Source organism: Cupressus sempervirens, chromosome 2, assembly GCF_028749045.1.
Source record: "Cupressus sempervirens isolate cs-2001-9-10 chromosome 2, ASM2874904v1, whole genome shotgun sequence".
NCBI classification, from domain to species: domain Eukaryota; kingdom Viridiplantae; phylum Streptophyta; class Pinopsida; order Cupressales; family Cupressaceae; genus Cupressus; species Cupressus sempervirens.
The window spans coordinates 101,154,315-101,181,156 of NC_143119.1; positions in this window are offsets into that span (position 1 = coordinate 101,154,315).

The window sequence follows — 26,842 nt, forward strand, 5'->3', positions numbered from 1 at the left end:
TGCGTCGAAAGGGGTCATAGGTTAACTTATGACCCCCTTTGACACATTTCATGACAACATATGTCCCTAGGGCCCCTAGGGAATCATTTGGTTGGTTCAAATGACTCAAAAAGGGTTATAGCTTAACCTATGACCCCTTTCAATGCATTTCATGACAACATATGTCCCTAGGGGCCCTAGGACCCCTAGGTATCGATTTGGTTGGTTCCAATGCATTGAAAGGGCTCATAGGTTAACCCATGACCCCTTTTGACACATTTCATGACAACATATGTCCCTAGGGGCCCTAGGGCCCCTAGAAATCGATTTTGTTGGTTCCAATGTATCGAAAAGGGGTCATAGGTTAACCTATGACCCCTTTTGATGCATTTCATGATAACATATGTCCCTAGGGGCCCTAAGATCCCTAGGGACTGATTTGGTTGGTCCAAATGCATCGAAAGGGGTCATAGGTCAACTTATGACCCCTTTCAATGTATTTCATGACAACATATGTCCCTAGGGACCCTAGGACCCCTAGGGACCAATTTGGTTGGTTCCAATGTGTCAAAAGGGGTCATAGGTTAACCTATGACCCCTTTCAATGTATTTCATTACAACATATGTCTCTAGGGGCCCTAGAACCCCTATGGACTGATTTAGTTAGATCTAATGCATCGAAATGGGTCATAGGTTAACCTATGCTCCCTTTCAACACATTTCATGAAAACATAACCGATTTGGTTGGTTCCAATGCATTGAAAGTGCTCATAGGTTAACCTATGACCCCTTTTGATGCATTTCATGACAACATATATGTGTCGAAAGGGGTCATAGGTTAACCTATGACCCCTTTCGACATATTTCATGACAACATATGTCCCTAGGGGCCCTAGGACCCCTAGGGACCAATTTGGTTGGTTCCAATGTATCGAAAGGGGTCATAGGTTAACCTATCACTCCTTTCAACACATTTCATGACAACATATGTCCCTAGGGGCCCTAGGACCCCTAAGGACCAATTTGGTTGGTTCTGATGTGTTGATATGGGTCATAGGTTAACCTATGATGCATTTCATGACAACATATGTCTTTAGGGGCCCTAGGACCCCTAAGGACCAATTTGTTTGGTTCCAATGTGTCGAAAGGGGTCATAGGTTAACCTATGACCCCTTTCAACACATTTCATGACAACATATGTCCCTAGGGGCCCTAGGACCCCTAGGGACTGATTTAGTTGGTTCAAATGCATCAAAAGGGGTCATAGGTTAACCTATGACACTTTTCGATGCATTTCATGACAATATATGTCTCTAGGAGCCCTAGGATCCCTAAGGACCGGCTTAGTTGGTTCTAATGCGGCAAAAGGGGTCATAGATTGATGTATTTCATGACAATATATGTCCCTAGGGCCCCTAGTGATCAATTTGGTTGGTTCCAATGTGTCAAAAGGGTTTCGATGGATTTCATGACAACATATGTTTGTAGGGCCTCTAGGGCCCCTAGGGACCTATTTGGTTGGTTTCAATGCGTCTAAAGTGGTCATAGGTTAACCTATCACCCCTTTCAACATATTTCATGACAACATAGGTCCCTAGGGGCCCTAGGGCCCCTAGGGACCGATTCAATTAGTTTCAATGCATCGAAAGGGCTCATAGGTTAACCTATGAAACCCTTTCGACACATTTCATGACAACATATGTCCATAGGGGACCTAGGGCCCCTAGGGACCAATTTGGTTGGTTCCAATGGGTTGAAAGGGGTCATAGGTTACCCCTTTTGACTCATTTCATGACAACATATGTCCCTAGGGGCCCTGGGGCCCCTAGGGATCGATTTGGTTGGCTCCAATGGGTCGAAAGGGGTCATAGGTTTCGACACATTTCATGACAACATATGTCCCTAGGGGCCCTAGGGACTGATTTGGTTGGTTCTTATATGTCGAAAGGGGTCATTGGTTAACCTATGATCCCTTTCAACACATTTCATGACAACATATGTGCCTAGGGGCCTCTAGGGATCGATTTGGTTGGTTCCAATGTGTCAAAAGGGGTCATAGGTTAACCTATGACCCCTTTCGATGCATTTCATGACAATAAATGTCCTTAGGGGCCCTAGAACCCCTAGGGACCGATTTGATTGGTTCCAATGTGTCAGAAGGGGTCATAGGTTAACCTATGACCCTTTTTAACACATTTCATGACATTGGTTGGTTCCAATGCATCGAAAGAGGTCATAGGTTAACCTATGACCCCTTTCGATGCATTTCATGATAATATTATATATAATAATAATATAATACTGTATATTTTAATATAATAATAATATATTACTAGATTATATAACAATAATAATCATATATATTACTATTTTATATTTAATAATAATAGTAACCATATATTACTATATATAATAATATTAATAATCATATAACATTACTATATATATTTAATAATAATAATTATTATCATATATATTACTATATTATATTTAGTTATAATAATAATTATATATATATATTACTATATTATATTTAATAATAATAATCACATATATATATATATTACTATATCTAATAATAATAATATAATATTACTATATATAATAATAATCATAATCATAATCATATGTAATAATAATCATAATCATAATCATAATCATATATAATAAAAATAGTTAATAATAATCATTATCATATGTAATAATAATGCCCACACTTCCCAAATTTTTGTTTCCCTCTAATATGGGTTGTTTCCCTCCAATTTTTTTAATATGGGTGGTTTCCCTCCTAAATTTCATAAATTGGAAAATTTGGACTTGGAATTTACCAAACCTCTTTGGTCAACTCAAAAAATGTGGTTGAGAAAGGTTTCATTGACATTCAAACTTCGAGTAGCCATTTGACAACATTATTTTCATCAAAATTCAATGAAACAAAAAGGGTTTTTTTATAACATTCTCAAGATTCCATCGATATAATTGCTGTCAAATTCTAAGTTCGATAAGTATTAATTAGTTAATTTTTAATGAGGACGATTGTAAAGTGTTGATTGACATACTGATTGAAAAATAGCTATAACTTTCAAATCGTATAACATTTTTGAAATCCAAAAGTTACATCACATTCTACGCTTTGCCTAGTATAAGGAAAAGATATATAAAATCAATTTGGTAAAGTTTTCAATTAGTTAAGATGGTCAGACACAAGAGTTTTTTTATTCGAGAAAAGTTATAGTAGAAAATTCATATTTAATTATTTATTTGGAATAAAAATACCCAAAAATATGTGTTACATCTGGACACGAGTCTACTTTTTATATCTATAATTATATTAAAAAATATTATCATTTAATTTTGATTAAGGTGGTCAGGCATACACCTACTTTTTATTTTCATTCTGAAATTTTTGTAGTACTGCATTAAAATTCAAACTTTTGACCAATCAAATATTTTTTTCTCTAGATAAGGCCTAGTAGTTTAGAAACTACATTCAATTTCCTATAGGTTATTTTCTTACATATTTTTGATATAAAGTGTAGAACCACTTTAAACTTATGTGTCAAGTTGACATAACCCTAATTTGCTGGGTTTTCACTACCACTTAAGGCCATAGTTTGGTTGACCATGATCCCGCACATACTTGATTACAAGCAACAAGATTAGAAGCAATAAATTGTGCTATAGTAAATTGAATTGTTTTCTTGTGACTCATCAGTGCCGTACTTGTGCACCTTGAAATATATTATCTAATACATATGGTAGCATTTACGATATTAAAAATATTGTTACACATACTATTTTAAACAATTTACAGAAACTACATTTGGTCTACCACGAAGATAGTTCTGTGACAATTATTACATTCTCTTGATAGTTTGTAGGCTACTGGATATATATATATATATATATATATATATATTCTATTCTAGTAAACAATTTTAGTAAGCAGGAATTAATATTGTTCAGATTAAGGATGCATTTTGAGAGTGGATCATATCAGTTCACTGCTGCTGGGTAGTGTCCTGCAATATGTGGGAGAAAACAAGTTTTGTTAGTCAATGGAGGGGAGATGATCTAAAAGTTTTGAAAACCTTTTTTTTTCTTTTCTTGTATGTATACTACAATGGGGCTTGAAGTATATTACCTTTTAGACTTCTTCATGACGAGGGAGGAGAGTAGCATTTCTGACAATATTTTTTTGGGTTAGTGTGAACCTTGCTTTTATTGTTATTTCTTGCAGAGTGAAGAAAAATTTGGATTTGTTCTCTATGTAGTCATCATATTTGATTTTTGCAATTTGTAGGACCAACTCTTTTATTATGGACTGGTCAACTGAACAATAAATTGTTTGCTTGCTTTCTGTAGCTAAGACTATTTTCAGATGGATCTTTTGTACATAGTTGAGATTTTTATTATACTTGATGTAGTGCCTAGATCCTTCCTCAAGAATACCAAATCCATCAAACTTGTAATTGCATTGTGACTAGAAGGTAGTGAAAGGACTAGAGAATGGAATGGTGACTCTCATAATGCCACGGACCTATTTGATAGTTAATGAATGTTAGCTACAAGAGAAGTTTCCTTTATTTTTTAGAAAATGAATCAGTCAGAATTATTTTCTATTACCTCATATGTCTGTTGCAACAATTAATTAAGGATTTGAAGAGTTCTTGAGTCATTTAATTTGCAAATGTATGTAGATGTTCCTATACGAAATGTATTTTTTTTGTCTGCCTTTATGACAATGTTACAGAATAGAAGTGTTGGAGTTTTGTTACAGCGTAACATTTTGTCTACTAGAGTATGATGATGTCTCAGGTTTGGCTGTAGTTCAAGCTGCAATATAGTTGTAATGTTAGCTTTACACAAAGATGGCGGTGAATCTTTATTCTAATTATCGTATGCATCATATTGCTAATGGTTGCTAATAATATTTGTACTAAATTAGTTAATTGTGCTTTGTCATCATCACCATGGTCATCTTTGAGCTCAAATGTCGTTAGTGATCCTTTTTCTTTTGCTCCAACTACAAGTGCTCCAACAATTCCAATTGGATACTTATTTGGACTGTTTAGTAGCTAACGATGTTGATCTCTGATTGGTTTTGACAATTGAGTGTCAACACACTTAAGTCATTTATTAAGTTCATGTCAAACTTGTAATATATGCTAAGTATAGTATGTAAATATAGACTATGCTGAGTTGGAATGAGTTTCGAGTCACTCATGTACCGAGTTAGACTATGTCGAGTTGCAATGAGTGCCGAGTCACTTAAGTGCCGAGTAGACAATACATGTTGAGTGATTCAAGTGGTGAGAAAATAATAGATGCCAAGTAGTTTAGGTGCTGAGTTAGAGATATAATTTCAATATGTGTTGAGCATCAGTAACCTTAAGTGCCGAGTAACATAGATTTGACATGATAGTTTAAAATTGCACAAAAAACTATTTAAATCATTTTTCAACTAACCTAAAGAACAAATATGATCTTTTGAATATAAAGACAAATTTGTATGTGGATTCCCTATGAAATTACATGCAGCTAATCAGAAAAAGGGAAGGATTAAGCATAAAAATGGATGAATCTCGACCATAGATTCATACCTAACCCTAAGTCTCCTAGTCTTCTTAATGAGGATGAAACCCTAAACTTCAATATATGTGTGAGTGCATAAGAAATTGAAGGTAGAGAACAACAAAGTTTGCATGGAGATTTAGAAGGTGTAAGAAAGTGAATTGCAGAATCAGTTTGAGAAGAACAAAGGATAGAGGACACAACATTGACATATCAGATCATAAAGGATTAAGAAGTACATAGTACAAATTTGATCTTTAATCAGGCTACCAGAGCTAATCACAAGATCTATGCTAAAACATCCTAATAGGTGATTTTGGTTAAATCTCCTAAGTAGAGTAGTCCTAACAGACTATTGTAAATTCTTTAATAGGTTGACATTCCAAGTGGTTGTTTTGAAGTGCTTTAGCTAGGCACACTTCTAACAGGGTGTTGAAATCCTCTAACAAGGTGGGACTTAATAGTCCTTTTAAGCCTTTAATAGGGCAGGTCTTTCATAGGGCAGATCATTTCTCATGGTCAACTCATTGTAACCTTAATTGGTGATACTTTATTGCTACAATAGTGAAGAATTGCGGGTGTCATCCCCAACCTAGTTTTACCTTCTCATTTGGAGGGTTTCTGGGTAATCATATCAGGTGTCAAATGTGTGATTGCTTATGTGTTTACATGTTTTTGATGTTTATACTTTGCATATTATTTCAAGTTTATCTATCGAATGCATGAGATGGATGAGTGGTGAAAAGTTTTATGGGTTCATGTTTTAATTACTGATTCACCCCCTCTCTTAGTAGTTCACCTTTCCTACTTATAATTCCATCAATTGGTATTAGAGCCAAGTTCTCAGAAGAAGAAGCTTAACAACTTAGAGGAAAGATCTTGAAATGGAAGTCTACAAGTTGGGAAAGACCATTGAAAATCAAGAGATTGAGATACATCTCATTCTACATCAACTGAATGAAGCTAGAGATGCTTTGAAGAGTTCCTTGAAGAGAAGGAAAGAGATTTCTATAGTAGAGAATGACACATGATACGAAGATATTGACACTACAAAGCTATTTGCAAATGGTAACTCCAGTAAATTTGATGCAACAATTACAAATATGATGGATAAGAATAGAGCACAAGCTGAAGAGATCAGAAATCTCAAGTTGGAGCAGGAATCACAAGCTATACTGTTGTGTGAGGTGACTAAACAAAAGAAGAAAGATATAGAAGACAAGGCCATGATTGAAGAAGACAAAATAATTTTGGCAAAGAGATTGGAAGAAAAGTTAATAGAGCTATCCAAGATCTCAAACATGCAATTGGATACATTAAGCCAAATGATGAATACTCATCATGAGTTGAATGTCAAGGACATTGAAATAACCACTTTGAAGCTGCAAAATGAATAGTTGCAGAATGACCTAAAAAGAGAAAATGAATTTGCTGAAAGTTTCAACAAACCAAATGAAGCCATCAAGTACTTTGAGAAACTACTAAAATCCCCTAGATCTAGTAGAGATACATCAAGATTAGGCTACACAAGCATTGAAGAAGGAGAATCATCAAAAGATGCTGAGGAAAGCAACAATAAAGTTAAGAACTCTTAACTTACTTGTCATCATTGTGGTAAGAAAGGACATATAGATAATGCTTGCAGGAGCAAGAATGCAAATCAAAATGCTAGGCCTAAGAACATGACTCACTATCACAAGTGCAATAAACAAGGTCATCAGGCACATGAATGTAGAACTAGAACCATGCATGTACCAAATTTGAAGGACACTTCTATAATTGTCAAAAGTATGGACATAGAGCCTTTGAATGCAAATCCAAGTCCACATGGCCATCAAGAAAGCTAACAAGGGTAAGAAGCTATGAAAACTCCTATAACTAGGATTATAATACAAGATATAACTATCATTATTGTCAAGAATATGGACGTATCCCTGAGAATTACATTAGAACATAGTTCAGTGGTAACTACAAGAGATGGTTGAGTCAAACCACATGTTTTAGCTGTCACAAGATTGGTCACATCAACAAGCATTGTCCAACTAGGTCCAAGGCAACAAGTTCTGAATTTGACAAAGGTAAAAGCAAGACAGATGTTGAACACATCAGGAATGAAATGAACAACACATGGAAGAAGAAAGATGTTGATAATGCATCAAATGAAGAAGGGATCACTTCACCCAATGGGTCAAGTGGTCAGACTTCATCAAACTAAGCAAATAAGATGTATGTGGGATTGATACTTAAAAGTGTTGCATTATACATCAATTCCAAAAGAGATTAGCACTAAAATGATTACGTCAACATGAATTAAGATGCAAAGAGTTGTGGAAAAATCAAGGTTAAATTTTCAAGTTTTCATGATGTTGCTGAACATGAAAAGTCCTCAATAGATGCCAAGTAAATATTAGTGTGTGCCAAGCTGCTGGACAAAGACAATTAGAGCTGAGTTTGTAGTAGCTTCCGAGTGAAGGAAGTCTTTATAGAAGCCAAGTGGAACAATAATTGTGTTGATGCCGAGTTTTACAGTTATACACGACCAAGCATTAGTTGCAGAATTCTAAAGGGTATAAAGTTGATTTTCCTATACTTTTCGTCATTAAAAACTCAAAGCAAGAAAAAGTAGAGTGAAGAAGTAATTTACAAACTAGTTTGAAGCACTTGCAAGGATCCTAGCAACGATCAAGCAACAACTCATGAATCTCAAAGGTATTCTTCATAAGCCGAGTTGTGCAATTTTAAATTTGATAAACCCTAGTTTGTTAGAATGGGTTCTAGTTCAAAAAATGTGAAAGAGAAAGAGGTGTTTGATGTTTAATTAGTTAGCAACGAAGTTAAATAACCATATTTCAAAGCTATTCCAAAAGTTGCCTATAAACAATACCTAGTAGGAGCATTATCCATGATCCCGCCTAAAGTAATAATAGTTCAAGATGTGAGAAAATGTTACAATTACAAAGTAGGAGCCATAGTGACATGGAAATAAGATAGGTATATGAAAAATTGTGTGAAAATGGAGTTCTGAAGGAAGAATTCAAATTTGTAGAGAGAAAGGGTTTGACCCGTGCCTTAGATTTTCCCATAGTTTTCAAAATCGAATGGATCAAAATAGTTCTGAGCAGAATTCATGATGGATGTATGTGGTTGGAGGGTGGACTAATCAATATTTCAAAGAACATTTTTCATAGGGTAATTGGTTATCCAACCCTACAATGACCAAAGACCCTATGTAGTGACTCCAAAGAGGCAATAGAGAAAAATACAGGTGCAAAATGGAACAAGCATGGTATGACCATTGATACCATTATAGATCCTTTTCTTGTTTTTTCTGTTAGAGTTATTTCCCACAAATTCTACCAATCATGTAGGTTAAACAGTGTGCCCTGCATAGGAGTGGATGTTGGTTACAAAATTGTGAAGAAAGATCATACCTATGATCTTGTAGAACTTCGATTGCAATAGATAAATGAAAACCTAGTTGCCATTAGAAGGACAAGAAGTGCACAACGTAAGTTTGGATCAATCCTTGTATACATATTCTTTTATGTGCAAAATGAACTCCCATCTTTTGGCAAAATTAGATGGAAGACAAATGGTCTGTGGCTATCCAAATCAATGAATATATTGAGCAAATGGGAGAGAACTTTGTGTCAATCATGACAAGCAATTTTGAAGACTTTAAGAAGTCTATGAAGTAGAGATTGAGGATACCTATTTCCTTAGTGGAACAACACTATAATGACATATGCTTCCTTGTTGATATTGATTACACTTATATTCAAGCTATAGTACCTAGGGTTAGATGGTTGAGACCCATAGGATATGAGATAAATATTGATGAAGCCTCAACTACCATTAATGTACTCCTAGTAGAGGAGATTGAAAAAATAGCCAAGGTATTTGACAATTATGATGTAATGAAGTCTAGGGTTGAAATGGAGCTAAAGACAACTTACACATTAAAAAAGAAGGACAAACTAGTGAGAAAACTTAAAGCCCAATTTGGTGATGAGAAAGAAGAAGATGATGAAGAGAATGAAGACAAAGAAGAGGTACAAGTGCAAGAACCTCTAGCTTTAACCCAAGGCATGGGTGATGATCAAGAAGAAGAAGGTACCAAGGAGGAAGAGAAAATCAGAGAAGCACCAGCTCAACCTACACCAAAGAAGAGAAAGGCCAATGGTTAGCCTGTGGCCAAACCAAAGGCAAAGAAAACAATGAAGCCTAGCCTAGAGAAGCCAACAACACTAGCAACTAGGGTAAGTACAAGGGCTATTTCTCAAAAGGCCAAAGAACAAGCAAAAGAGAAAACAAAGGCTATTAAGCAAGAGGAACCAGTGCAAAAGAAACAAAGGAGAAAGTACATTGAACAACTAGATCTAGATGAAGAAAAGATAGAATCAGATGACATTAGTCAATACAAAGTGGTAAATCACACACCACTTTCTAATCTTAAAAATTTGTGTGATAATGTTAAGAATAATGCAGATTTATCTGGATTGAAAAATTTAGATTTTGATAAATTGAGTGGAGATGAAAAGAATCTAGTGGAAGAGGCATTGTATGATATGATGTCCAAATTTAAGAACACTCCACTTGAGTATGCCAACAATATACCCAAAATTCTATATGATACTGTTGAGGAAAAGTGGCATTATTATTTAAATCTTGAGAAAAAAATCAGAGAGTCAACATTAGCTCGAGTGATGCTTGAGCTAACAAAAGGACAGATTGCTAAGGCAGTGAAGAAATATGCATCTAGGTTTACACCTAAATATAGAGCCTTTAGAATTTTACAAAGAAATATTGATGATGTGGTTAAGAAATCAACCCAAAAATGGAAATTAATCTATGGGTTAACCATTGTGAAGCAAGGAGAGGTTTATCCCTCTAAAGAAAAACAAGATGATAAGAGTGGTGATAAGCAAGAGAGCAAGGATGATGATAAATATGATGATGATATGCATGAAGATGAGAGGACAAACAATACTATTGGAGAAGAACCTAAAAGAAAAGATGATGACATGACAATAGCTGATGATCAAAAAAAGGAATAGAGTGTGTAGGACACACAAGTGTTGAGTGTCAACCCCCCAGATGACATAGTCAAGTCAATAGAGACAATTATTGTTAAGGATGTTTCTGATGCTTTACCTTAGAACCTTAATCCTTCAACAATAGATGACTTGAAGAGGATATTGGATTAGTCTACACTCCATGCAAAGTTATGTGAATAACCAATATTGGTTAGTGTAGATGAGCTCCAAAAGTTAGTAATTGATATCACAAGGGTCAATGTGAATACATAAGAACCACCTTCTGTCATCCCTTTAGTTACCCATGTGCAACCTTTGATGAAAACACTAGTAGATACATCTACTAAGTTTGACACACTTGTAAAAGTTGACACTATTGAGAAGAAGTAGACTAAAATAGAAGGGAAAGATAAAACAAGATAGATAGATGTATCTGTACCTACAACATAGACACAAGGTGCTAGTCAGACAATAGTCATTGATCAAGGGAGATTAGAGTAAAATGACATACCAAAGGAGAAGGAGCAAGAAGCTGCTCAAGAATTGGTAACATTACCTACATCAGGCACTCCTACAAAATTCCTTTAGGAGCTGAGCACTAAAGTTGTACCATTGCAAATTTTAGCACCAGGACCTAGTTTGTCCAAGTTTGCAATGGTAATTCACTATAGAAATGTAACTCTAGATGAAGAAATAGTGATACCTAAATATAACTATGCAACCATTACTTTGGAACAAACAAGCTTAATGCGACAAGCCTTAGAAAAGAATAAAAATCAAGAAATACCCAAAAAGGAGTATAAGCAGAGGCAAGCATTGCAGGAAATAAAAGACATTTTATTAGATGCCTTTAGTTTCCCTACACCTGAAGAATCCAAGCCAATATTAGAACAACTATCAAATATTGTGGAATAGGTGAATGATGAAGACCATGATACAAATGGAAAACTTATGAAATAGTTGGTGTACCTCACAATAGGTGTATCATAGTCATGTTCTGGGCCATGCTTAGGAATAATATATTCAAACTAAGGACTATTTTTTCCACTATGAGGTGCATTTAATCTTGTCAACCTAGGGATGTATACTTAAAATGGTTGACACAATATGTGCACTAGGTCTCTTAATGAGTCACTAGGCTTATGCTACATGAAAGTAAAATGCAAGGAAAAAAACTTACACTATTGCTGTAGGAAACTAACACACTTAACTCTATGAATACTAGAAATACAATGAAAAGATAACAAATATTACAACTTAGCTCATCCACTATAATTGTTCTCACATATGCTGCAGGAACATTCATGAAGTGTGATGCTACAGGAAGGAACTTACAACTTCTACTTACATTACTAAAAATGCTTGGAAATAAATCTATACTATCCTAATCTAATCCACCTTCCAAGTGGCCACCCTTGGCTGGCTTCAACTAAACTACTAACACAGGATAGAAGCCAAAAACTATTTCATTACATTTCAGAAATTCATTACATGGGAACAACACATAGAATTAAAAAAATAGAACTCACTGTAAAAGTTAATAGTCTATTCTCATAAACTCTTTTCTTCTAACTAAACTAACACACTTGGTCTAATTCCTATATATAAGAGATTGAAGCTTATTTCGAAACAGAAAAGTAAACAACCTAGCTATGAATCTGTAGGAGAGAATGAAGGAAAATAACAACTCAAGGTGGGAAGAAGAGATAACGACCAAAGGTGGGAATAATAAAGTCTAAACATCTGCTTGTCATAGGAATAAATGCAGAGAATGCAATAAGTCTTCATAGCTCCTCCATACTCACTGTCATGTCCTTTGGAATCATTATGACTTCCCTCCACCATGGCTACATCTCAACATTCTTTTCTCCTTGAATGCTATTGGTGCTCATCTTTGAATTCTTCCAATCATCTTTTAGCTTCATTGCTAACATGTTAGTTATAATGCAGAGATAATTGCAAATAAGAATTTTCAAATTAAATTCAAATATAAGAACACACATTTTGATAATTATATGAAATACTGCATCATATATATGATATTGGCAAAAGATGACATACTATCTACCCATAGGTTAATCATTGGTTTAGGTAACATAGATCCACAAATGTCTTGATGAAAATGAAACATAGTATCAACAAAGTGTTTAAAAACTATCCTAAAATAGAGGCAATAATTAGCCTCATCAATAGTCAAAAAAACTAATTTCAAGGAAAAGTCAATGAGAAAATATCTAGTGGTATAGCACTAGCACAAGTACAACTAGCTACAAAAATTGAGGAATGAAGAAGGTACTTGAGAACATATTCTCATTGTACACAAAACTGTGTGATTCCACACTCTTGAGACATGAAACTAGCCATAGAATTCTAAGTCTGGGGAGAAATTTAAAGGTTTCAGGTATTTAACTACCTTAGAACCCTACTCAAAGTGAGAAGCATTTCCATTCATTGCTTCAATCACAAAGTGAACTAGCTGTATTAATAGTAGAAGAGGCTAATATAAGAGCCAAGTTGCTTAATATTCAAGCCTCCCTAAACCCTCATATGGAGATACTCCACAAAGAACTAGGATATGTAGGAACCTTGATGAAGAAAGATCCCAATCTTTCTACATCTAATGGACTAGTTCACCTTTTAGTAGAGATAGCCATAGAAATCAAGTCACTTGATGTTGCATGTGATAATTGGGATGCTACTTTGAAAATCATAATGGATGTCCACAATTTATTTTTGGACAAATACACCATCTCTGCATAAACCCTTTGACATAAGTGTCAAAAAGGGGAGATAATATGCAAAGGGGGAGGATATAAGACAAATACATGCAAGGGAGAAAAATAAGAAAGGGGGAGATAAATAAGCAATGGGGGGAAATAAACCACAAGGGGAGAAACCACAAAGGGAGAAAACAAAGAAGAGAAAAAACTCAACATATTAGATAAAGAGTATATTCATATTTGAAGACAAGGAGTATTAGCAAGAGATAGACTTACAGAGTATCAACAACAGACAGACTTACTCATAATGGACAATAGCTTTTTTGGTTAATACGGGCACATTAACTCAGGGGGAGTTATAAATTTTGAGGTATATAGTCTATTATAGAATTTTGAAAATTTTGAATTTTTGTATATGCCAAGTTGTGAATATATTATACTCGAAAAGAAGATTTTTTATGTACAGTTAAGTGTTTTTGACACTCATGTCAAAGGGGGAGATTGTTGATCTCAGATTGGTTCTGACAATTGAGTGTCAAAAAACTTAAGTCATTTATTAAGTTCATGCCAAACTTGTAATATATGCCAAGTATAGTATGTAAATATAGACTATGCCGAGTTTCAATGAGTGCCAAGTCACTCATGTGCCAAGTTAGACTATGCCGAGTTGCAATGAGTGTCGAGTTAGTTAAGTGCCAAGCAGACAATACATGCGGAGTGATTCAAGTGCCAAGAAAACAATAGATGTCGAGTAGTTTAGGTTTTGAGTCAAAGATAGAATTTTTGTATGTGTTGAGTATTAGTAACCTTAAGTGTTGAGTAACATAGATTTGATATGCTTGTTTGAAATTGCACAAACAACTATGTAAACCATTTTTCACCGAACCTGAAGACATAATACAATCTTTTGAAGATAAGGATGAATTTGTATGTAGATTCCCTATGAAATTACATGCAACCAACTAGAAAAGGGGAAGGATTAAGAGACAAAATGGAAGTCTCCTAGTCTTCTTAAGGAGGACAAAACCCTAAACTTCAATATATGTGTGAGTGCTTAAGAAATTGAAAGTAGAGAACAACAAATTTTGCATGGAGATTTAGAAGGTGTAAGAGAGTGAATTGTAGAATTATTTATAGAATAACAAAGGATAGAGGACACAACATTGACATATCAAATTAGAGAGGATTAAGAAGGACATAGTACAAATTTGATCTTTAATTAGGCTACTAGAGCTAATCACAAGATCTATGCTAAAACATCCTAACAAGTAATTTTGGTTAAATCTCCTAAGTGGAGTAGTCCTAATAGATTGTTGTAAATCCTTTAACATGGTAACATTCCAAGTGGATGTTCCGAAGTCCTTTAGCTAGGCACACTTCTAATAGGGTGTTGAAATCCTCTAATAAGGTGGGATTTAATACTCCTTGTAAGCCTTTAACAGGGGAAGCTGTTCATAGGGCAGATCATGTCTCATGGTCAACTCATTGTAACCTTAATTGGTGACACTTTATTGCTACATTAGTGAAGAATTGTGGGTGTCATCCCCACCCTAGTTTTACCTTCTCATTTGGAGGATTTCTGGGTAATCATATCATGTGTCAAATGTGTGATTGCTTATGTGTTTATATGTTTTAGATGTTTATACTTTGCATGTTATTTCAAGTTTACCTATTGCATACATGAGACAGATGAGTGGTGAAAATTTTTATGGGTTCATGTTTTAATTACTGATTCACCCCCCCCTCTCTTAGTAGTTCACCTTTCCTACTTGTTATTCCATCATATGAATTATACTTCTTGGAATGAAGTTGTATTCCATGCAAATCCAAGGAATTGTTTCAATGGTGGTGGTCTCTTTCACCACAATTATGTAGCCATAGTCTCCAGGATCGTAATTAGATTTTGGCTCCAACTAAAAATCATAAATGCGTATGCCCATTCCTACAATCAGTTTATCTTCATATTGTTGGCCAAATTATCCTTCACATTAACTGTTACTATCATTTCTGCTTTGCTATATGTGACATCAGCATGTAGCACCTCATGGGTCTTGTTGATCTTGTCAAGGATGTATTTGTACACAACTAATACATCCCCTTCAAAGAGCTTGGCAGTTTTTCTTTCATCAAGTTCTTCAATTGAAATAGTACTAGTTGTTTTTGGATTTGACCTGTGTATTGCCAATGTGTTTCTATCAACTCTTGTTTGTTTTGTAAAAATAGTATGTGCTTAATTCTTATAAATTTTTTTTATAGCTTTTTGCATTCTGATCATGTTTCACCATTGTGTTTTTCCAATTCTTTTAGCTGCTTCCACTTTGACTTGGGCAGTGCTTGTGTCATTTTTTTGCATATTGGTTACTTCCACTATACCTTGCAAACTAAAAAACCATGATTGAATAGGTATAGTTTTGTAGTCAATAAAATGCATGGATAGAATAATTCTTTCAGAATTGTATTTATATGTTTTTAATATTGTGCTTGTTAAATAGAATTACTATAGATGTTTGATCAAATTGCAATTGATTTACATGTTTCTTTTGAATGCATTGTTGTTTATAGTAGGTTGGTTACAAATGTTGGGTGGATTGTAAGTAAAGTTGAAAAGTGGTTGGTCCAATATGCTTTTGATTTGAAAATATTGCATATGTTTGAATTAAGATTAGGCCATATATGGTCAATAAGTGAACGGTTAGTACTATGTGTAGTATTTAGTAGGAGTTTGAGGTTATGGTTGTGCACGTAGGATGTCAGTCCTTTGCTTTTGCTATTTGTTGTTTGCATATTGATGTTGAAATCTCCTACTATGTACAATATCTTATTTAGTTCTATGCTTTTGACTACATTAGCTAGAGCTTGTTTTATATCCTCTAAGTAAGTGTGTGGCCTTGCATAAACATTAGTTATATTTATTTCTTTGTTTGCTATTTCTATCCTCACTATTAGGGTTTCCACATTATGGAGATGTGGTAGTCAATTTTGGTAGTAGTTATGGTTTTCTTTGTCAAAGTCATTAAACAATGGATACCAATAATTGAGAATTGGATGTACAAGTTGCTGAAACAGACTGATTCTTTCTCTTTTGTGTTAAGTTCTAGCAAGCATATAATATTTGAAGATATTATATAGTAGTCATTGGTTAGCTCATATATATGTGGATGATATCCACAAGTGTTTAGTGTGCATAAGGTCAAGTGTGATGATGATGTTAAACATATTTTGTTGTAGTCAAGCTTTCATGATGAAGTTGTCTGTAGTTATTCCACTTCTAGAATAATGGTCTTCTTCACTTTGAAATTTTTTGGCGTAAGAGGCTTGACCAAGTATAAATTGTCAATTTTTTGTGTTCATGAGAGGGTTGTATATGCTAGACCATATTGTTTTACTCCTATTGGATCAAAAGCTAGTACTTCCATTGTAAGGCCTTGGGATTGATGAATGCTCCGAGCACAAGTGAGTTGTATGAGGAATTTTTTTCTTATGGTTGTATTTTTATTTGATGTAATTTGCAGTATTGGTCTTACAATATGCAATATGGGTACCCATTCATGGTGAATTTTCATTATTATAATATGTCACATATTTTTCTACGTTGTTGGTGCCCTATGTTTGCATCATTGAACTTGATCTAGATGATGTCGTTGTTGTCTTTTTTGCTGTATAATTTGAATATACCATCAGAGCCATTAACAATACCATCTTCAGTGTTATAGTTACTTGAGTATATTTCAACCAAAACCCCTAGCTTCACACGTATTTCACTTGCGAGTGACATTGTATGGGTATAAAGGCACATGGTATGGGATTATTCTTCAATATCATCAATAGCTTTCAATGTGATTTTATGACCACACATGTCTGAAAGTATTTTATTGTTATGTGCAACTACATCTGATCTACAATAAAATAGATATGGAAGTGTAGGGTTAGCTGGTATTGGTTTGAGATAGTTGTCATTAAGGTATTCTATGTCTTTTGTTGTTTGACTTCCTGTACATATTCTATTCAAAATAAAAACAAATGTTTGATCTTTCTATCTCATTGTTGTTGTCAAAGAGTAGCATTTTATGATGTCTTTTTCCAAAAATTGTAAGGCAATAGTTCTTTAGTACTTGGTTTTCTTTCAAAAACATTGGAATCTAAAATGGGCAATGCTTGGTATAGATCATCACAGAAGATTGTGTCCAAACCTCCAAAATAGATTGTTGGTTTTTGCATTATATCACGTAGGCATAAGTCAATATATCTTAAGAAGGTAGACCCTACTAAGGATATCTCATCAATGATAAGGACATGTAGTTGGAAATAATGTTTGCACATCTTGTCTAGAGCTTTGCTACTTAATGGGATGAATTCTGACTTGTTTAATGGAATGTGCAATGCAGAGTGTATTGTAACATGGCCAATATTATATGTTGCCTTCCCTATGTATGTAGCTATCAACCCCTTTAGCTTTTTTGGGTCATTTTTTATATCATTTCTATATAGTCGAATGAGTGCATGGTAAATAGCCTTTGTTGCAAATGTTTTGCCTGTGCCAACTCCACCTATGAGAAATAGGTATATTGGGGTTGCTATATTTTATTGTTTTCTTATAAGAATATCTTTAACTATCATTTTTTGTTTAGTATTAAGTGCTCGACATAATTTTAGGTAATCATTGTTATCTATTATCTTAGGGTGTTTGCCTATTTTCAAAACCGATATGCAATGGATGACCTATTTTGTTGTTTGAGAATCTTGGAAAGTCTTTTACAATGTCATAGTCTTCATGGATTGCATTGATTTTGTTTTTTGGATTTGATTCTTCACTACTCCAATCTCTAACATGTACCTCATTCTCCTCTTTCTCAATGTCTCCCCATTTTGTATTGACATTGTAGATAAATTTTGCATGATTTTTTTCAACTATTTCCTCATGGTGCTCATATGAAAATTGCCAAGTTTGAAAGTTATGTAGGAGTGTGTCAACATTTACCATAAATGGGACATATAGGAGAAGTTGTTCTCTATAGTAGTTAATTGGATTAGTATGCTTATTGTAATTTATGTAACATATAATGTTTGGTTTTATTTTCTTATTAGTTGCATGTTTGGTTTTGTGATATTGTGAGACAAATGCAAAAAAGCATATATGCTTTAGAGATTTTGAATGTTGAACATAATAATCTATAACTGATTTTACCATCACATTTTCAAAATCATCTGCCTCATTGCTCAATTGTTTTACAGATTTAAGAACAAAGACTCTCTCTTCATCATCTCTTGTATTAATAAATGTACATTTTTGTGAACTTTGAATAAGTGGCATTGAGAGCACTAGATGTGCTACTTGTTGTGTTGACATTTTTTGTAAGTTTAGTAAAGTATTTCCAAGTTTTCATATCATGTGAATTGCATCTATATTATTTTTTTGATGGTCATTTCTTATTTTTTTTAATGCATTTGCCATTGATTTGTCAAAATTTTCTCATTAAGGTTTTCAGGAATGTTTTTAATTTTATGGTGAGGAGGAGAGTGGTCAGGAACAATTTGTATAGGTGATTCTTTAGTAGATGGCTTGGATGAGGGGGATTCTTTGGAAATTTGTCCTCTCATTCTAGGACTTCTTCTTACAGGGGTGTCTTCTAATATCACAGCCTTCTGCCTACCTCTTCCTTTTGGTGTCTCTATTGTAGGAGTACTTGTTGCAAGACCCTTCTTAGTTCTCTTTTGCCTCATAACCATAGGGTTTTGCTCTTCTTTTATTGGAACAAAGATTTCTTTTTATTTTCTCTTTGTTCGGCTAGAGGTAGGTTTCTGGGTTTCTTGAATAGGTGAAGGCACATTCTCTTGCACATTTTCTTGTATGTTTTCTTGTACAGCTTTGCACAGTTTTGACTTCAGCCTCTTGGGTACTTTGTTTAGTGGGTTCATTAGTGGGAACTACATTCTCCGCTCTAAGTTGTTCATGCAAGGTAGCCTGGGGTTGTAAGGTTTTGGCTTGGACAAATTTTGTCCATGATAGAACATCCCTAAGTGACCTTTTTATAAGTAATTTAATTAAGGCATGATGGGTGACATAATTGCCTTTTTCTTTTTGAGTTTCTTCCGCACTAATACACAACATATTGTACAAAAAATTGGGAACATTAACTGAATGATTATGCCTTATACAACTGAGCAATTTAAAATGATGTGCATGTAAATATGAAAATCTGCCTTTACATTTGAGGTACCTGATAATGTGCATGGTTAGTTTTTTGTATGGTGGTAGAAGAGACATTCTCTTACATCCTTGCTTGGTAATGTCCATCTAAGGGTCAGTTGGTATGACAAATTGAGCTCTTGCCGACTTGGCATCATGAGTGTTGGGATAATGTTCTCCTATCACCAGTAACCCTGTAACTTCTATTATATGTTCCTCTGTAGCAACCACTGTTAAGCTCCATATAGAAGCTTCCCCTTCATCAAACATCCTTGTGAATTTTGTGGTTGCTTCTTCAACATATGCAGTCATACTTAAAAAGTACCCTAACTAGCCACATGCATTAAACCTCCTCACAACTTCTACATATGAGAGAAAAACTATATGCTCCACTAGTACTCTCCTCTGTAATTATCCACCCATTCTTCTTTAACACTTCCACTATTTGCACTGCTTCACTATTTCCCCCTTACAAATTCAGGCTTCAATTGTTGTTTTATAGACCATTTCACATTTCATTTGATAGATAATTAATTCCATAACGATTCGTTATGAGCAATAATACGACTTTAATGCATGGAAGTGGGTGAAAATCATCCGAAAATGAGGTTCAGATCACTTAAAATTTAAACACAAGTGTCATCATAACCTGACAATAAAATCATTCAAAAATAAGGGGTACGAAACCTAGCCACTTGTGTACTTAAGGAAATATGAAGATTTGGAAAAATCTTTATGAATAAATGCAGTCATTAGGTTTTAGTAACCTTCCCTACCCTCTAAAAAATAAGGACAAGTGTACACACTTGTAAGACTTTGTACAGGGTAGAAAACTGACATAACGCTTCCATAATATAAAGAATGCAGCATTAAATATAATTGACAAAATTTGCAGACTATAAATGAATTATAATTTGAAAACCTTATACGTGTTAATTGATTGTCGCACATACCAAAAGGTGGCAGAAGTGATATAGCAGTGGCAACATTTGTTAGCATTTTGTGGGGTTTATTGAAAGCATGAGAAATTGATGACATGGAAAGTGGGTGGATGGAAGATAAAGAAATGAGATGAGGTAGATGGGTGGAAGGTAAAGAAATGAGATGAAATGAGAAAGTGAATGGAGAAGTTTAGAACTTTATGTGGGCATAAAGTTTTTATTATGAGCATGCACAAAGAAATTAATGTTGAAGAGCGGCAGGCAAAAGGTTGACACCTTCAGCTGTAGGAAGAGTTACCTTGTTTTTATTTGAATTTGGCCACTGGAACTACTGCAGGAAGTCCTCTTTTGTTTGGGGCCATTTATATAATTTGAGTTTGTGACCATTGACTAATAATTTGAAAGGTATTGGATCAACGGTAGTTAATTGTACAACTCCATTATCAAAGACATGACTGATTTCATATGGACCCAACCATCTTGTCTGTAGCTTGCTTGACATATCTTTAAATCTGGAATCATATAGTAGTGCCTAGTCACCAACTTGAAATTGTTTACTGATAATATGAGAGTCATGCCATTGTTTCCTTCATTTCTATAGAATTTTAGTGTGTTCCAAAGCATCTTTGCACATTTCATCCAAAGAGTTAAGATGTTCTCTTTATGCTACAGGAAGTTCAATTTCTAGCTCCAGTGCAGTTCTCTTTGTGCTACAGGAAGTTCAATTTCTAGCTCTAGTGCAGTTCTTAAAGTTTTCTGTTCAAATTCAATGGGGAGCATTGCTACCTTTCCATACAAGAGCTCAAATGGTGTGAATCTTGTAGAAGTCTTCCATGTTGTTCTATAAGCCCAAATAGCTTCTTGTAATCTACTGGTCCAATCCCTAGGATGTAGATGAACCATTTTTGTTAGGATGTTCTCTAGCTCATGGTTTGTGACCTCTACTTGTCCATTAGCTTGAGGGTGATAAGGACTAGATTTTTGGTACCTGATGTTATATTGTTTCATCAACTCTAAAATCAGATTGGAGGTAGATTGCGCACCTTGGTCAGTGACTAGCTCTTTGGGTACACCATAGGGGTAAAAATTTCTTCATAAAAAAAGTTTGCAACTTTTTCATCATGAGCATGCTTCATGGCTTTTACTTCAACCCATTTTGTCAAGTAATCAGTGCACACAAGAATATAGGATTTCCCATTAGGTGGAGGATCAATTGGATCAATGAAGTTCATGCCCCATTTGTCAAATGGTGGTAACTCCATTTGAGGGTTAAGAGGCATTTCATCTATTCTTGTTGGTTATCCCATTCTTTGAAACTTATCACATTTCTGTGTATAGTTGGCTGCATCTTTGTGAAGTGTAGGCCAATAATAACCAATTGTCAAGATTTTCAAGGCCATTCTTTTTTGCTACAAAGGGTCCTCCACATGGTTCAGTATGACATGCATGTAGAATGTCATATGTCTCATCCTCTCTCACACATCTTCTCATAACTTGATCAAGTCTAGTGTAAAACAAGAGATTATCTATCCAAGAGAAATGAAAACTTTTCTCTACAAGAAACTTCTTTTCCTTGTAAGAAAAATGTTCTTGTATTTTATTAATTGCAATGTAATTACCAATGTCTGCATACCATGGAGTTTGAACAGCAATATAAAATAAATGCTCATCCGAAAATGCATCTACCAAAGTAGTGTCAGTATCATCATGATGGATTCTTGATAAATAATCAGCTACAACATTGGCTTTTCCATACTTATCAACAATAGTTATATCAAATTCTTCCAAAAATAGTACGGTTATAGCATGTTTATTCATGAGATATTTAATTGCTACATGATTAGTATGAACAAATATGGAATAGCCAGTGATGTAATGCTGAAATTTGTTGAGGGCATAAATTACTACTAGCAATTCTTTTTTTGTCATCGTGTAGTTTAATTATGGTCCATGAAGGCTCTTGCTGATATAATAGATTGCATTTTGAAGATTTTGGGATTGCTATGCTAGAACTGCACCTATGGCATAATCAGAGGCATCTGTATATATATGAAAAAGTAAATACCAATTAGGGCCTTGTAAAACTGGGGTTGTAGTCAGAAGCTTCTTAAGTTGCAAGAAGGCTTCATTTGGATGTCCAACTAAATTCAACTTCTTTTGTGAGTAACTTATACAAGGGACTAGCTACTTTTCTAAAATCTCTTATAAAACTGCTGTAATATCCAACATGACCTAGAAAAGATCTTACATCCTTTGATTTTGTAGGTATGGGCAATGTTTGAATTACCTCTATCTTAGCTGGATCCACTTGTATTCCTGCAATTGATATGAAATGACCAAGTACCACACCTTCCTACATAAGCATGAATTTTTTTTCACTATTAAGTGCCAAATTATGTTCTTGACATCATGTGATATATCAACAAAGATGCTAATAACAGCTTGTTGGAACATTGCAGGAGCATTACATAGACCAAATGGTAAAATAGAGTATGCAGAAGTACCCCATGGGCATGTAAATGTGGTTTTGTCTTGATCTTCAAGAGCAATACTAATTTTTTTATAACCACTATACCCATATAGAAAGGAGAAATACTTCTTTCCAACTAAAGTGTCCAGAACTTGGTCTATAAATGGTAAAGGAAAGTGATCCTTTTTGGTGGCCTTGTTCAATTCTTTGTAATCTACACAAGTTCTCCATTTTCCTCCCTTTTTAGGCACTATGACCAGGGGTGACACCCATCTACTATCAGATATAGGATAAATAAAACTAGCATCAAGCAATTTTTGCAATTCAATTTTAACTATCTCTCTAAGGCTTGGATTTATTCTTCTTCGGGGTTGACAAAGTGGTAGACAACCTTCATTGATGTATATCTCATGGGTGCACAGTGTAGGACTCAATCGTTTCATATCACTATAGTCCCATGCAAAGGCCTTTTCATGCCTTTGAAGCAAATTTTTTAACTATTCCATCAATGTGGGTGCTAATTTGGGATTAACATGGAGATTATGACCTTTAGTCAGTTCAACAGTAGTGGTGGACTCTATCATAGCAACTTTAGAGATTGGACTTGGTTCTAATTCACATGGTAAGAGTGGATGAATAGTGTTAGGTTCTTTAAGCAAAGTACGATTCTTATCACATTCTTCATATGTGATTAATTCCAACATAGAACTTTTAGATACATCTTTTTCTACAACACAACTCTTAGTAAGGATACTCTAAAGTACTGAATCTTCCTCTTGTAGCTTTAGAAAGGATTTTCTATGCAACATCATGAGCTATACTATATAATTTAACTCTTCTTCTTCATCCCCTAAATCTGGCCAAACAAATGTGCTCAAATTTGATAATGGTTGTGCTGGAGGATATAAATCAAATTTCTTTGTTGCTTGGCCATTCAATATGGTCATATTCCCTGATCTACAACTTATATTTTCATCAGTTGTGGCTAACCATGGTCAACCAAGGATGACAGGGTAACCAGATATATTAACTTTGGGGGATAAAATCATGAAGTCTGTAGGATACTCTAGAGAATCTAAGGTTACAACTATGTTTTCTATCATCCCATCAGGGGTGACGGTAGAACTATCTGCAAGTTGTAGAATTGTTGGAGTAGCCCTTAGTCCTTCTATTTTCAAGTTCTTCATAGTGTCCTTGGTCATGACATTTATAGTAGCACCAAGATCTATTAAAGCATTTTTGACAAACTTACCATTTCTACTGACATTCACTACTGGACTTCCTGAATCATAATATTTTGGTGTGATTAATTTCCCTAACATGATGTCAGCCAATTGTCCCACAACATGGACTATGGTGGGGTTCTTTTTCTTCCTTCCAGGCTTCTTTAGGAAAGCATCTTTAATGGCTTTTCCATAGACTGGAACATCCTTAATGGCTTGGAATAGGGGTATTTGGACATGTATGTTATTTAATTGATGAACAATATCAAAAGGCCATTCCTCTGCTGGTATAGGTTTGCTTTATATAAACTTTTTTGGAAAAGGAGGTTCCATTGCTAGTTGAGCTTGGGTTGAAATGGTGACTTTGGTTGGGTAAACTATTTTAGCAACTAAGGGTTCTGATGCTGTAGGAGGATCTATTATTTTAGTTATAAGAGGTAGTTTAGGCACTGGTAAAGTTGTACTAGATCTTAGATGTATATTTGCAACACTTAGAGTGTAAGTAGGATACTATTGAGCATCAACACTATACATGGGCTACTGTGGCTATTGGCTATTTGGGTTTGACTAAGGTTGCACAAGTAACTATGTCCACTTTTGAGGTCCAGGATTTGCAGGTGGTGGCATTAGAGTAGGTTGTTGAATTGGAGGTGCTAATTGTGGAGTACTAGTATTTTGGTTAGGCCATTGTTGAGATCCCCTCAATTGGTTTGTAGACTGCTAATTCCCTTGGGATTATTTCCATTGGTTCTACTAATTTTACTAGTAGTTCTATTGATTCTTCCATTGGTTACTCTGTTGGTTAGGCCAAGGTGGTTGGGAATTTTGAGACCATTGGGATTGTTGTGGGTTGTTTTGCCCATCATTATTTCAATTAGGTTGATATTGTGGAGGACCTTGGGGATTACAGTTTTGCCATTGATTACCATATAAATTTGAATTTTGCAAAGGGTCTTAAGGCATACCTTGACATTGGGCCCATGGCCTGTGTTGAGCAACAAAAAATACTTGCTCATCATCTCTATCTATCTTGAGGTACTCAGTTGGAAGATGTTGGTTCTCCATGCTTGCAACCAGTTTACATTGGCAATCCTTCTTTTGCTTTCAGAAATAAGGACAATATTCATTTAGTTGTAGCTTAGCTTCTGCATACTTCTTCTTTGTAGTCATTGTGTCAAGATGTGTAGCGACATTGTTGATGATGTCTTGTTTGAAATTTGACAAAAGGTTAGATATCTCAAGCTTTGAAATACCTTGATTGATTCTTTTAGTGATTGTGGAATGAGGTCCTCGACCTTTCTTCATGGTGACCTTGAATAGTTCTGATAGATTTTCTTAAGGTCTTCCCAAGAAGCTTGATATACATCAACCATTAGGTCTAGTGCTTCTAGACAGTTATCATTCACACCTCTTAGAAAGACTAGCTTTTGTGAATCCTCGGACAACACATGCTAAGGGTTCTTCTACAGTATATATAAGAAACATGAAACATAGTCTTCCAATGTTTTTCCCTCCTTCTAAGATATCCTGAAGACATCATCTCCTCTTGAACTAGATGCTTTGTAATACTCTTTATACTTATATAGAAACAGAGTTTGCATTTCATCCCAAGTTCCTGCTGCATTGGCTCTTAAGCCCATGAACCATTGTAGAGCTAATTCTTTCAATGTTGTTGGAAATAATTTAAGCTTATGAGCATCAGTGTTGTAGTCAAAACTATGACAAAGCATGTCAAACTCAAACAAGAAAGTATCAGGGTCTTTGGTTGCAAGGCCATAGAACTTTGGAAGGGCAGCTGTAGGTATATTTTTGAGATTATCAGTATTTATAAAGCTTGGGAGAGGAAATGGAAAAGTAGGTTGTGCCATTACTAGAGGTATTAGATTATGAGGTTGCTGCTGAAAAGGGACATTGGGTACTAGATGATTAACAACTGGTGGATTCAAAGTAGTATTATCAAGAAAACTAGCCAAAACTTTAGTAAAAAGTTGAAAACCACTTGTATCTATTGGTTCGGCTCTTGATGATGATGTTGTGGGAAAAATAGGGCCTGCATCTTCAAAAGGAAACTCAACTTCTTCTTCTTCAATTTCTTCGTTCAAATTAATAGACTCCTGAGGAAGAAATCTGCCATATTCATCTTGTCATCTTCCTCTTCGATGCATGCAATTAAACTCTTCACACTGGTGAAGGAAGCTTCAAAACTAGAAATTTCTATTAAAAAAAAAAAACTTCTCTATGCTCCTAGCTTGACACCATCCCCAACAATGGTGTAAAAAATGGTCTACCTCACAATAGGTGTATCATAGTCATGCTCTGGGCCATGCTTAGGAATAATATATTCAAACTAAGGACTATTTTTCCACTATGAGGTGCATTTAATCTTGTCAACCTAGGGACGTATACTTGAAATGGTCTTTTAATGAGTCACTAAGCTTATGCTGTAAGAAAGTAAAACGCAAGGAAAACAACTTACACTATTACTGTAAGAAACTAACACACTTAACTCTATGAATATTGGAAATAAAATGAAAGGCTAACAAATATTCCAACTCAGTTCATCCACTATAACTATTCTCACATATGTTGTAGGAACATTCACGAAGTGTGATGCTACAGGAAGGAACTTACAACTTCTATTTACAATACTAAAAATGCTTGGAAATAAATCTATACTATCCTAATCTAATCCACCTTCCAAGTGGGCCCCCT